Here is an 11,682-nt window from a genome sequence, read left to right on the forward strand (position 1 = left end):
AAAGAGCAGTTCTCCAGGTCAGAGATGCAGCGATTGACACTGATGGTTTTCTCACACCTGCTGACGCACCAGTCCTAACAAAACCATTCCCAAGAAAATAAACGAGGCCAGAGAGAGACCAACGCGGTCCTCCCAGTGGAGTCCTGACTTCCTCCCAAAGTTCCTGTGATGCGCAGTGTGTTTCCTGGTACGAGCGTGTCCCGGAGCGAGAGGGCATGGGAAAGAACACTCGACCCCCTTTCACAATGGTAAACTGAGCTAAAACAAACCCGGGACGGGGCACGGCCGGGACAGAGCGCTTCACCTGGCCTCGCCGCTGTTCTGCTAGCGTTGGCGTCTTTCATGGCTATCGTATTCCACACAATGCCTTAAATCATACATCACTGTGCACTGTCACATGTGCATCTCTTTTTAGTTTCTTGAAGGAAAACCAGTTGAGGAACTGGTCACATGATGCAAGCAAGCACTCAACAGCGGCTGCACACTTTTCTAGTGCCGCTGGTTATGGAAGTATTTGTTTCCATTGAGACTTTTTTTTACAATTTATAAGCCATGAACCAAACCAACTAAGTGAAACCAAACTTTGTCTAATCATTTTTTTTTTTTTTTTTGCAGATTTTGCTTCAAATCAAAGATACAAAACTGTAAACTTAACATCTTTAATGAGGGAAAGAACTACAATCCCATGAAGAATCGCAGTTAAAAGGTAAATGCTATAAATAGTTTGAGAGTGTTTAGGGCTTCAGGAACTAGATTGTACACTAGATTGATAGCCTACTGCATACTAAAATTGTTAGAAAATAAACAGAAATGCTCAAAACAAAATATAAAAAGCTAAAGACACATAACACATCTCTGCAGAATCATGGGTAATGCAGTTTCTCGTCAGGGGAAAGCCAATGAATGAGCTCGAAGCTCACAGTTGATGTGTCTTTAACGGTTTATTAGTTATACTTAAAAATCAGTTCCTCTATGACCAAAAAAAAATGTGATTCTTACTTCTGGACTTGTCCTGACGGGATCATTATGACCGGGTTAAGAGAGCAGGTTGTCTGTCTTTGAAATGAATCATGAGCTGTAGCTTTGCCATATGGCTGTCTGATTTACAGCGAGCTCTCCAACCCGAACCTTGATTTAAACCGTTCAATCAAAGCCAACAAACTGCTCTCCGGCCGGTAGCTGAGGGCTACATCCCATATGGCGCGGCGGCGCGGGTTCGCGGGTGACCGCTGCTCCGCCTGAAGGGAAACCGCGAGACACGGTGACCTCACTGCAACAATGCAGCACTTCTGCAGCCCTCGTATTTCCAGCGTGACTCCAGACAGACTGCGAGCAGCCATCTGCCCTTTCATTTCCTCTGAACCCACACAGGGTTTCACTGAGGGATCAATGGAGCAGGTAGTCCAGCTCCAGAAAGGAGAATGGGCAGAATATGGACCCTTTTCACATATCCTCGGGACACATTTCTATAGTGGAGAATGGAAACTACAACAAATGTAACTCCTGCATTCCCGTTAGCTCCTATAGCAAAAGAAAATCTATGATTGTGTTTCTGTGACTTTCCAAGAAGAGGGAAGAAATATACCTGTATAGAGAGAGAGACTGGTCCCTCAGACTAGGTTTATTTACTGAAATATCAAGCTACTTTGCTATAAATGTACTTTTTTTTTAAATTCAATATATATATATATATATATTAAAAAATAACTAGATTTACAATGTTATTAACTGTGGAAATGCATTGTTACAGTCTGTAAAAAGGGGCCATTGTTCAGTTCAGTATTTTTTCTGAAAGATGTATTCAAAGGTATGTAAAATAAGACCGTCTTCCATGTTGTTTTTTGAAAGTCGAATTGTGTCATTTTTGCAATGCTTTCTTGTGTCCCAGTTTAATGTGCAAAAATAACACACTTGTACGCATGTTTTGAGGGTCAGTCTGAAAATCAAACCTGAGCCACTATACAAAGTATACACAAAAAAGAAGAAAAAAGAAAATGAAGAAAAAAAAATATATATATAGATAAATTGTCACACTTTTTTCTAAAAGGAATTTTAAAAAGTGCTACAAATGTACAAGTACAAATAGTTTTTGCTTGCTTCCTGATTAAAATAAGATTTATTAAGTTTTATTTTATATCAACATTTCCTGAAAAATCATTGCAGGCTGAAAAACAAACTTGCAAACTTGAAATTTGAGTGTCAAAGCGTTTACTTCTAAAAAAACAAGTTTTCCTGCTGTAGATGCTTGATATGTTACATTTCCATTGAAATGGATTCACAACATATACTATGGAAGTCCATTTCCGCCACAGAAAAATAAATAAATAAGAAAAATATAAAAGTTAATTGTGATTTTTTTTATCTCCCAGTTCTGACAAATAAAGTCAGAATTCCAAGATACAGTCAAAATTGTGAAAACGTCTTAACTTGCAATTCCGAGAAAAAAAGATGCAATTACTTTTTTCCCCTTTTGTATTCTGTGTTGGAAACAAAAAAGACAGAATTGCAGTCAATATAAGAAGTTGTGCAATAAAAAGTCTCAGTTTTTATTTTTTTTATTCTGTGCCTTAAATGGCCTTTAATAGTGTACTGTTGTGTAAAGTTATTGTCATTGAGACTCAAAACCGTACACTTCAGCTCGTTATAGTTCAGTGATGCTTTTGACATTTGGTAAATAGCCTTATCCAAACATTAAACTTATTCTGGCTAGCTAAAATAATACATTTATTGTTATAAACACTTTTTTTCTTTTTAGTTCACTTTTCCTGGCAAAACTTTTCTCCATATGTTTTTCTATATTCTTAATATGCAACTTTTCCATTAAAATGGAAGATTCCTCATCTCACACTTCGCCTTAATTATAATCCAGTGATGCAATAGACATTTGGTGAATAGTCTTATTCAAACATCAGAAGTACTCTAGCTCATTTACGGCATAGTGTTGAACCTCAGGGCTATGGCTTTTTTATTTTGGATGCTGTGGGAGTTTTTCAATTAAAGTACTAAGCTGTGTCTCTTTATTTGAAACGCACACACAAACTGAACAGCTCGTCTGTGGATGCTTGCCTTTGGGGCTCAAGCTTGTCTGCAGCCTTTGAACTCAGACTCTCGTAAATAAAGCCGCCCGGCCACACGCGTCTGCTCTTTAGCTCGCTAATGGAGCGATGGGGGGGCTGTAACAGCCTAGTAATGGTCTCTTGAGATGCGGCGGCGCTTACATCACTGTCCAGGGATTTCATCAATGCTGGAGCACTGCAGAGCATGGGAACCCTGATAAGTGTTGCACAGGCTCGATGAAAACATATATGCACAATGATGTAATGTACAATACAGAGGTGATTGATAATGCTAACTGTATAAATCACGACAGATGCTGGGAATTCAATTAGAAATGGTTTTTGCATTAACTATGTGGTAATCCCCTATTTTTAGAAAAATAGTTTTCAAATAAAATGCGTTTTTTTTTTTTTTTTTTTTTGGAACTTTGTGGATTATTAAAAATTATTCAAATCAAACAAAGTCTGCCAAAAACAGCTTCAATTTATGAAATGCAAAATATGACTCAAAACAGTAAAAATTATATTACAAAACAACTATTTTTCACTTCATGCCATATTATCTAAGCAAAATCTCTACTGTTGCACAATATAAACCATTGCATCATTCTGTTTTCTTCTGAATCAGTTCTTAAACAATTTAATCTGCGATCCAAAACCTTTCTGCTGAGTTGCAAAGAGCATGTTTGAGTATTTTTAGTGTATTCTCTCTTCAGCCAGAATCATGACAATACTTGTTGTTCAGGAAATACAGCAAAGAAAAATGTCAAATGGGTTTCACATGCACAAAATACCATACGGAAAGTCTACATTTACTTGTTTCTACTGTCCCACAATAAACTTCTGTACAATAATATATTCAACTGAAATAATTTTTAAAACATCTTATTCTTTCCAAGTTTTTCCTCTGCTTTGCAGACAGAATCATGCAATATTTGCCCAGAAAATGCAGCAAAGAATAGTAATAAACGGATTGCATGCACAAAAAAGTGTGGGAAGTCCATATTTACATATTTTTACCATTGCATCATTTCTAAAACATTTTATTCTTTATTTAAAAATGTTTTACTGAGCAGCAAAGAGTCGCATATTTTTTTGCACTTCTCAAGTTCTTCTTTGCTTTTTAGAATCAGAATCATGACAATGCTGTATTTTCTGGACAACAAAGTGGTTAAAATGGTTTAGCATGCATAAAATACAGTGCAGAAAGTTCAAATTGACACTTCTTTTGAATTTCATTATATTGTTATGTTTGCATGAATATGTATGCATAAAATAAACATATTAAAATGCTTCATTTAGTTGTCCAGAAAATACAATGAAGAAAAGTGTAAAACAGATTAGCATGCTACAATACAGTACAGAAAGCCAATATTTACGCATTTTACCAATGCATAATATAAACTGTTGGGCAAATTCTGTACTAAAAATAATCTTTCCTCATTGCTTTTCAGCTAGAATCATGACAGTACTTGCTGTCCAGAAAATACAGGAAAGAAAGTGAACAGGTTTCAAATTGAATCATTTCTAAAACATTGTATTCTTTCCAACTTCCTCTTTTTGTGTCAGCCAGAATAACGACAATGCTGTATTTTAAAGTAGAGTGCAGTAACTAAATACATTTTGGAAAGTCCATATTTACACTTTTTAACTCATGCCGTAAAAAATTCTGATTCATGTTTTTAATATTTTAATCAACAAGTTACTTGTTGCTTTTAGCCACAATCATGACATATTTACCCATTTTTACTCTTACACTATATAAACTGTCATACAATTTGGTTTTTAAAACAGAATCATTTCTAAAACATTCAATTCTTTCCAAGCTGTTCTATACTTGTCGTCCAGAAAATACAGCAAAGAAAAAGTGCAAAACAAATGAGTACACACAAAATCCCAAGAGGAAAGGCCATCAGTTTTCCATCCCGCTGATAGACTTTTAATTTATTGGCTTCTGTAATTAAAAAGCCCAGCCTGGGCTCGGCGCACGTTCCTGGCCACCATGTTTGTGTGTAACACTAACCGCCTGCCATGGTGGGCTCTGCTTTCCACATGACAGCCTCCAAGAGGAGAAAACCACCTTTCATGCCAGCTTGTATAGAAGGATCCCCTCTCCCACCCAAAAACCTCCAACTTATGTGTAACTGACCCCCTCCATTCAGACATTCGGCCCATCGGTTCCCAATTTCTCATCCTTCCCATCCCCCTCATCCCTACAGCCGCCAGCCTCCAGGTCTGCTGGACCCTTCGCCCCCGGAGCGCTGCCCCGAGACGTGGGTCATGGATGGGGACAGCTGGTGGACCTCCCAGGATCGGTCTTATGAGAGGATCGGTCAGGTAACACATCTGGCCTGCTGCAGTCGGGAGGTTCAGACTGCATTAAAACAGCTCGAGTGCAGCAGAGAGAGACTGAGCGGTGTGTATTCACTGCATGCAAATCACATGCACAACAAAAGAGCAACTATTCTGAGACAACATTTCACTGACTAGCCTTCTGAAAATACTTCACTTATATATATTTTTTTAAATGTGTTTACAGATAATAGGATAATTAAATTAAAGGCCATAGTACACTTTCACAACTTTTTCTTAACACACTCAAGCAAACTTGCTTGAAAAAAATGCACTTTGTGTTTTGATCTTTTGTTGTGCTTTAAAGAAGTACACTTATTTTGATGTGTTGACTACCATACTAAAGCACTTGATTACATTAACTGTAGTATTTTATATGATATATAACATTTAAAGCAGAATTTGAAATGTACTAAATTGCAATTTCATCAAGTTTCGACAGAAAATACTTTTAAGTTTACTTACAGTATACCATAAATGCTTGTACATTTGGCAATGCACTTTAATCATATTTCAAATTTATTATGAAATTACATGGACTTAGGTCCTATTTAGGGGGACAAAAACTACTTGCATTTAATATAATTTTGCATAATGCATAATACAGTCGAATTTAATACATTTTTATTTCTTTGTAAATAGCATGCATTTAAGGGTCCAAACATTTCAGTTAGCATATATTATAGCAAGTTCTTTTTAAGTATATTAAAAAAATACTTATATAAAAATGTAAGTTATTTCTATAAGTAAACTTATTAAACACATGCTAAAGTGTACTTATTTTTCACAATGGTAAAATCATCTTTCAGGCTTGCAACATGCTTTTCATCCAATTTCGAAGCTAGTTTTTCTTTTTTTTTTTTTTTTACTTCTAAAGAAATTGTGAGTGGTGTTTGCAATTGCAAAACTCAAAACCCCCAAGCGTGTTGCAATTCATTTTCTAAGATTGTCTGGGTGGTTTTTCCTGAATTAAAAGGTGTTTTGGTGGTCTCTTACTAGCCCAAGTCACTATGATATTCAGTTTATTCCAGTTTTATCATCCACCAGGTGAAAATCATCAGCATGATTGCTTAGAAAAGTAACAACACACCTCAAGTACGTAGCATGCATACTGCAGTTATGACAAATGTTATACTTTGGTTTAAAGTATATGCTATTCAGTGGAGCTTAAGCTGTATTTATCCTGGAATATTCCTATGAAATTGAGTTTGTTGCTTGTTTGACTTGGATTTTAAAACCTGAGCTTTGCATGACTTGCAAAACAGTTGTCTACATAATGTGTGTGTGTGCAGCCCAGGAAGACTAAGTAGTTTATTCAGTTAGCAGTCTTGAACTTCTAACCTTGCAACATGGTAAACTGCAAGTCCTAATATCGTCGGGTTACACTGTTGCGGACAGTTGCTGAATGATATGTGACTTTATCAAAGAAACCTGTTGAAAAAGTTCCTGCTCATTTGCCCTGAGGGCGGTTAGCATGTGTAAACGTGTCTGAGCAGCAGATACAAGGAACATTTGAGCTTATTCAAGAGAACTAATTTGTTTACATTGTGTATGGTCCAAGTTTTTTAGTTGCCACCTGGAAATCGATTATGAGAGAGAATATAGTCAATTTTCTGAAATCTTTTAATCATTCAAATGTTGAAAAGTGATTGACTGCAGTGTTGAGTTTTGTTGTTCTTGACTGTCAACTTCTAGAGCTGTTAAAACAATAAGTGTCATGAAAAAATGCCAATATAAAAATTATTTTCATCAGCGCTGGAGGGTATAACGGTATATACTGTGTAATTTTGCTTGGGTGCCATCACTCAATCAACAGTAATGATGTCATTTTCATATCAGCCTTCGTTTGTTGCATGCATGTTATATTTTGGTTTGCATCCATCATGTTCTGAATAAAAAGTGTGAATAATAAAATAAAGCACGTTTCATTTGTAAACTATTTCATACATTGGATCACACATATACTCAGCACTTTGCTTTATGATTCCATGACTGTAATGCATGTGACATTGGCTGCATATATATGTGTGTGTGTGTGTGTGTGTGTGTTAAGATATAAGATAAGGACTAAAGGTTGGCAATAGCTGAAGAACCAGCTGCTGCTGAATGAGACTGTAGAGAAAAGGAGGGGTTTGGATGACTGTGTGTGCATGTGTGTGTGTGTGTGTGTGTGTGTGTCAGACTTAAAGGGAACTACAAATCTCTGATGCTTCCTATTCACATGAACATATAGAATCTCTCCACACAGTATACTGTCTTTTGTCAGGTCATGCATCACAATTAGTGTTACCACTCTAGATCTGAACAAACTAAATGATGCAATTCCCACAGTTTCACAAAACGATGAACATGAGACGGAAATATCAGAGACTTTTCACTCAGAGTGGTAAGCAACCACCTAGAAACCACTCAGATCACCATAGCTACACCCTAGTAACTTGACACAGGTTCTCAAACCGCAAAAATATTGTTGTTGTACTCTCTCTCTCCCTATGTATATACACACACATGCACACACACACACAATAATAATAATAGACATTTTACAGAGGAATTCTCTGATATTTCTTGTCTGGAAAGCCGACCACAATCAACATTCAATATTTAATCCTTCAAAAGCAATGCAAATCATCCAAAACATCCAACATTTGATCACAACAGTCTCTTTGCTTTACAAAAGCAAGTTTGATTTAGACATTTAGAGCACTGTCCAATCAAAGCGAGTCCTTGGGTCTCTGACTGTATCTACACTGCTAAAACAATCCTGTACGCTCAAATCAACAGTTGTTTTGGGAAAAGTAAGACTAGAGATTCAGGAAGAAATGACTGGTAAGAATGTTACACTATTAAAATGCACGTTTGTTTAGTATGCTTCTTTTCCTATATCTGCATTATAGGCTTTTCATACCTTTAATCGTGAGCAGTGAAACATTCCTTGGCCAGGACTCTGAGCCACAGTCGCGACTGTCTGATGATGTGGCAAAGTGTTAACTGTGACAACGGCGCTTCGCTACTGAACACATCCAGTTGCACAAGACTTCGGGAATCTCTCTGTGGGCGCTAGCTAAATATTTTGCTCATTACGAGTGAGGTTATCTTCCATCTGGAAGCAGAGGATTGGTTGACAATTCAAAGCAGACGCGGAGTTCAAGGCCTCCAGCCTCACCCTAAAACCGAGGGGTTAACACTGGCCGACCCATAATGAACCGAGCGCTGATAAACTCAGGAAGAGCTGTGCTTCCTATGAAAATATTTATCATTCCAGAAAACTTTGGCTACAGATGACTTTAGGAATTAATTCATGTTTTCTTAAGAGGGGGCGTCTCAGGATGGGGAACTCGGGCCTTGCTTTGCCTCCCCGAGCAGGAATTGTGCAGCTTATTCACAGTTTCTTAGGGTTAGTAATCAGAACCATGACGGAAAGAGAGCTCAGAGTGAGACCTGATGTTATTATACACTGAAAACGAGAGCGTTAAATTAAACTTGTCTCTGTGCACATGACCTTTGATGTGTGTCTAACATTTTCCAATGGGAAAAATGATGTTAATAAGTGCATTTATGTCAGATTTCAGTCTAATTCATTTGTGATCTGACCTATCCATAAATGGCTTTGAATAAATGAACAAAAAACATCTGCATGCTACCAAATGAAGTAATGCACATACAACAATTCTCCATTGTCATACTGAGAATAAGAAATCTGACTCCATTTTCAAAGCATGTGAAATGTGAATGCAAATAGAATGGTGTTAATTTTTATTTATTCATTTTTGTGATGTTTGTATTTGGTTGTTTTAAAGTCTAAACAGATTGGAAAGTAACCACTTCAAATCAGCAGCAGGTAAATTATTTTAATATGAATTTGGTTCTTTAAAAGCAGTTCTTTCAAGTGTGAATGGATTGGATTTGTACTGGCAGCAGTATATAACGTTTAATATGAATAATAACGTAATGCACATTTGTTCTTTCAGTTTTAAAAAAACACCCGATGATAAATGTTTATCATATAACAATGTTTTTAAAAATAATCACACTATGTTGAGTCACCAAAGTCAAAAATAATTGCATTGCCTGTGCAAATGAGAAATGTTCATATTAGAAAAACTGAATCTGCTGAGTTGCCGTGCATGAGTCAATATTTCTTGGACTTGTTTGTGGTATTGCAAAGTCGTGATGGTAGAATTATGCATTTATGTTTAGGATCAGTACTACATCTGTAACCGGTTTTGGATCTCTGCGTCTGATTCCTGATCTCTTCTGTGGACCTGGATGGTTAATAATTTGGAATTGTGCAACAGTGCCCTGCGTTCTGGTGAAACAAAGCGGTAAATGTATTGAGCAGGGGGTTGTGAGAGCTTCTCGAGGACGATGAATGCTTCTCTTTGAAAAACGCTTAGCAAGGCACCCTAAAATTACATTATTAGCTTCCTGACTTTAAACATCGCCTCAGTGATTTCAGAGTAATCATCCAGCTCTGTGAAATCTGACATTGATTTAGTTCAAACAGCCAAATTTCTCAAAAAAAAATCTGCTCATATAGACATGCATAAACTAAGGCTGCTAAAATCAGAGTAAATGAAAATGAAAGAACGACACAGACGTTTACATCTGGAAAACAAAGTATTCTATTCAAAGATCTATGAAGATGGTTCTGAATAGCACTAATTAAAGTTTCTTTGGGTTTTGATAATATTAAAAACTACTGCAATGTCAGTGATCTGAAACAATAAGTGAATTTGTTAAAATCGTGTTAGCATTTTAATCATGCTGAGATTCCCATGATATAAACAAACAACAACAACAACAAAAAAAAAAAACATTCATTGCACTTTTAGATTTCACCATCATATCTGATACCAGTTTTTGATGGAAAAAGATCCCAAAAAGCAGTAATTTATAAAAGTCTGTGTATGGTAGGATCGTCATACACACACACATATATTATTATTATTATTATATATATATATATATATATATATATATATATATATATATATATATATATATATATATATGTATATATATATATGTATGTATATATATGTATGTATATATATATATATATATATATATATATATATATATATATATATATATATATATATATATATATATATATTTATTTATTTATTTATTTATTTATTTATTTATTTTAATTTTTTTTTTCATTTGGTCAGTGTGATGCATAAGTCTCAATATAAAAATAGGTACTACATTAATACAAATTATTATTATTTTTATTATTATTATTACCTGATTTGGAACACTAATACTAATATTTTCACTTAAAAGTTTTATGATATAATAACACATCTAGATTTTTTTGTTATCTATTAATCTATCTTTTAAATCTATTTTACTCTACAGAGCCAAATATAGTTTTTGATTTAGCTAAGTTATTAACTATTCAAAATCCTCGCGTATGAACTAGAATCTTCTAATCAGTTCAAACTATAGCATGATTAAATGTAGCCATTTTGTTACATTGTTTGGTTAATATATATACTTTGATATATTTTATTTTAAAGAATGTATTTAGATATATGCACCTTCAACCCTCCTTTCAGCATCCGCTAATGTTAACGAACGCGTCCCCCTGAACTTTACTTGTTTTTAGAGATTTTCTAACAACATAACTCATTAGGAACCACTATGAAGGCAGGGGATGTTACCCGTTTGTTATTGTACAATACAACACACAACAAGACAATATCAGTGAGTAAATAATGCACTCACCATGTCTGAAGCAAAGAAAAAAAAACTGCTTTAAGTTCAGCAAAATTTCCTCTCCATCCTGCGTGATGCGCGTTGTTCAAAGCGCCGACAGACGGATACAATGTCGCATCTCGCCGCTGTTGTTACATTCGAATTTTGAAATTTTGAATGATCCGGCTGCGCGCGCGCTCAGATCGCAGTGTGTTCGAGAGCTCTGCCGCGTGTCTCGCTCCCGGTGTGTGTGGCGAACTCGAGTGCGCACTAATGTGAAGAAACATTCAATAAATGAGCGAGCTGAAGTTCCTCCTCCTACTGCTCGAGCCCTCAACGCTCGCGTGCAGCTCGACCTCAATGAGACCGTCCTGCTCACGCAGATTGATCTATGCTTTACTGCAAGGGCTAAAGTTTAGAAAATGCACCGCACTAATATAACGAAACGTGAAAAACAGTCATTTGATGTCATTTGATTGATTCTTTAATATTTTATAAATCAGTCATATATATATATAGTTTATTTATTTTTTATTTTGTAAAAGTTTATTAAAGTCTACATTGTTTA

At 35.8% G+C, this 11,682-nt stretch overlaps 1 protein-coding gene across 3 annotated transcripts in view; it reads right to left on the bottom strand.

Moving 5' to 3' along the window:
* LOC113050136 (eyes absent homolog 2-like) overlaps positions 1-11,428 on the bottom strand; it is a 33,700-nt gene extending 22,272 nt beyond the window's left edge. For 2 of the 3 annotated variants that reach the window (XM_026212838.1, XM_026212836.1), the window contains exon 1: positions 11,145-11,428. The gene's annotated coding sequence lies outside the window, so the exon portion shown is untranslated. Of the gene's footprint in view, positions 1-8,316; positions 8,888-11,144 lie in introns of those variants that run through there. The other variant, XM_026212837.1, reaches the window with a different exon arrangement.
* Positions 11,429-11,682: the final 254 nt, after the last annotated feature.

This window comes from Carassius auratus, chromosome 31, assembly GCF_003368295.1.
Source record: "Carassius auratus strain Wakin chromosome 31, ASM336829v1, whole genome shotgun sequence".
Classification (NCBI taxonomy): Eukaryota; Metazoa; Chordata; class Actinopteri; order Cypriniformes; family Cyprinidae; genus Carassius; species Carassius auratus.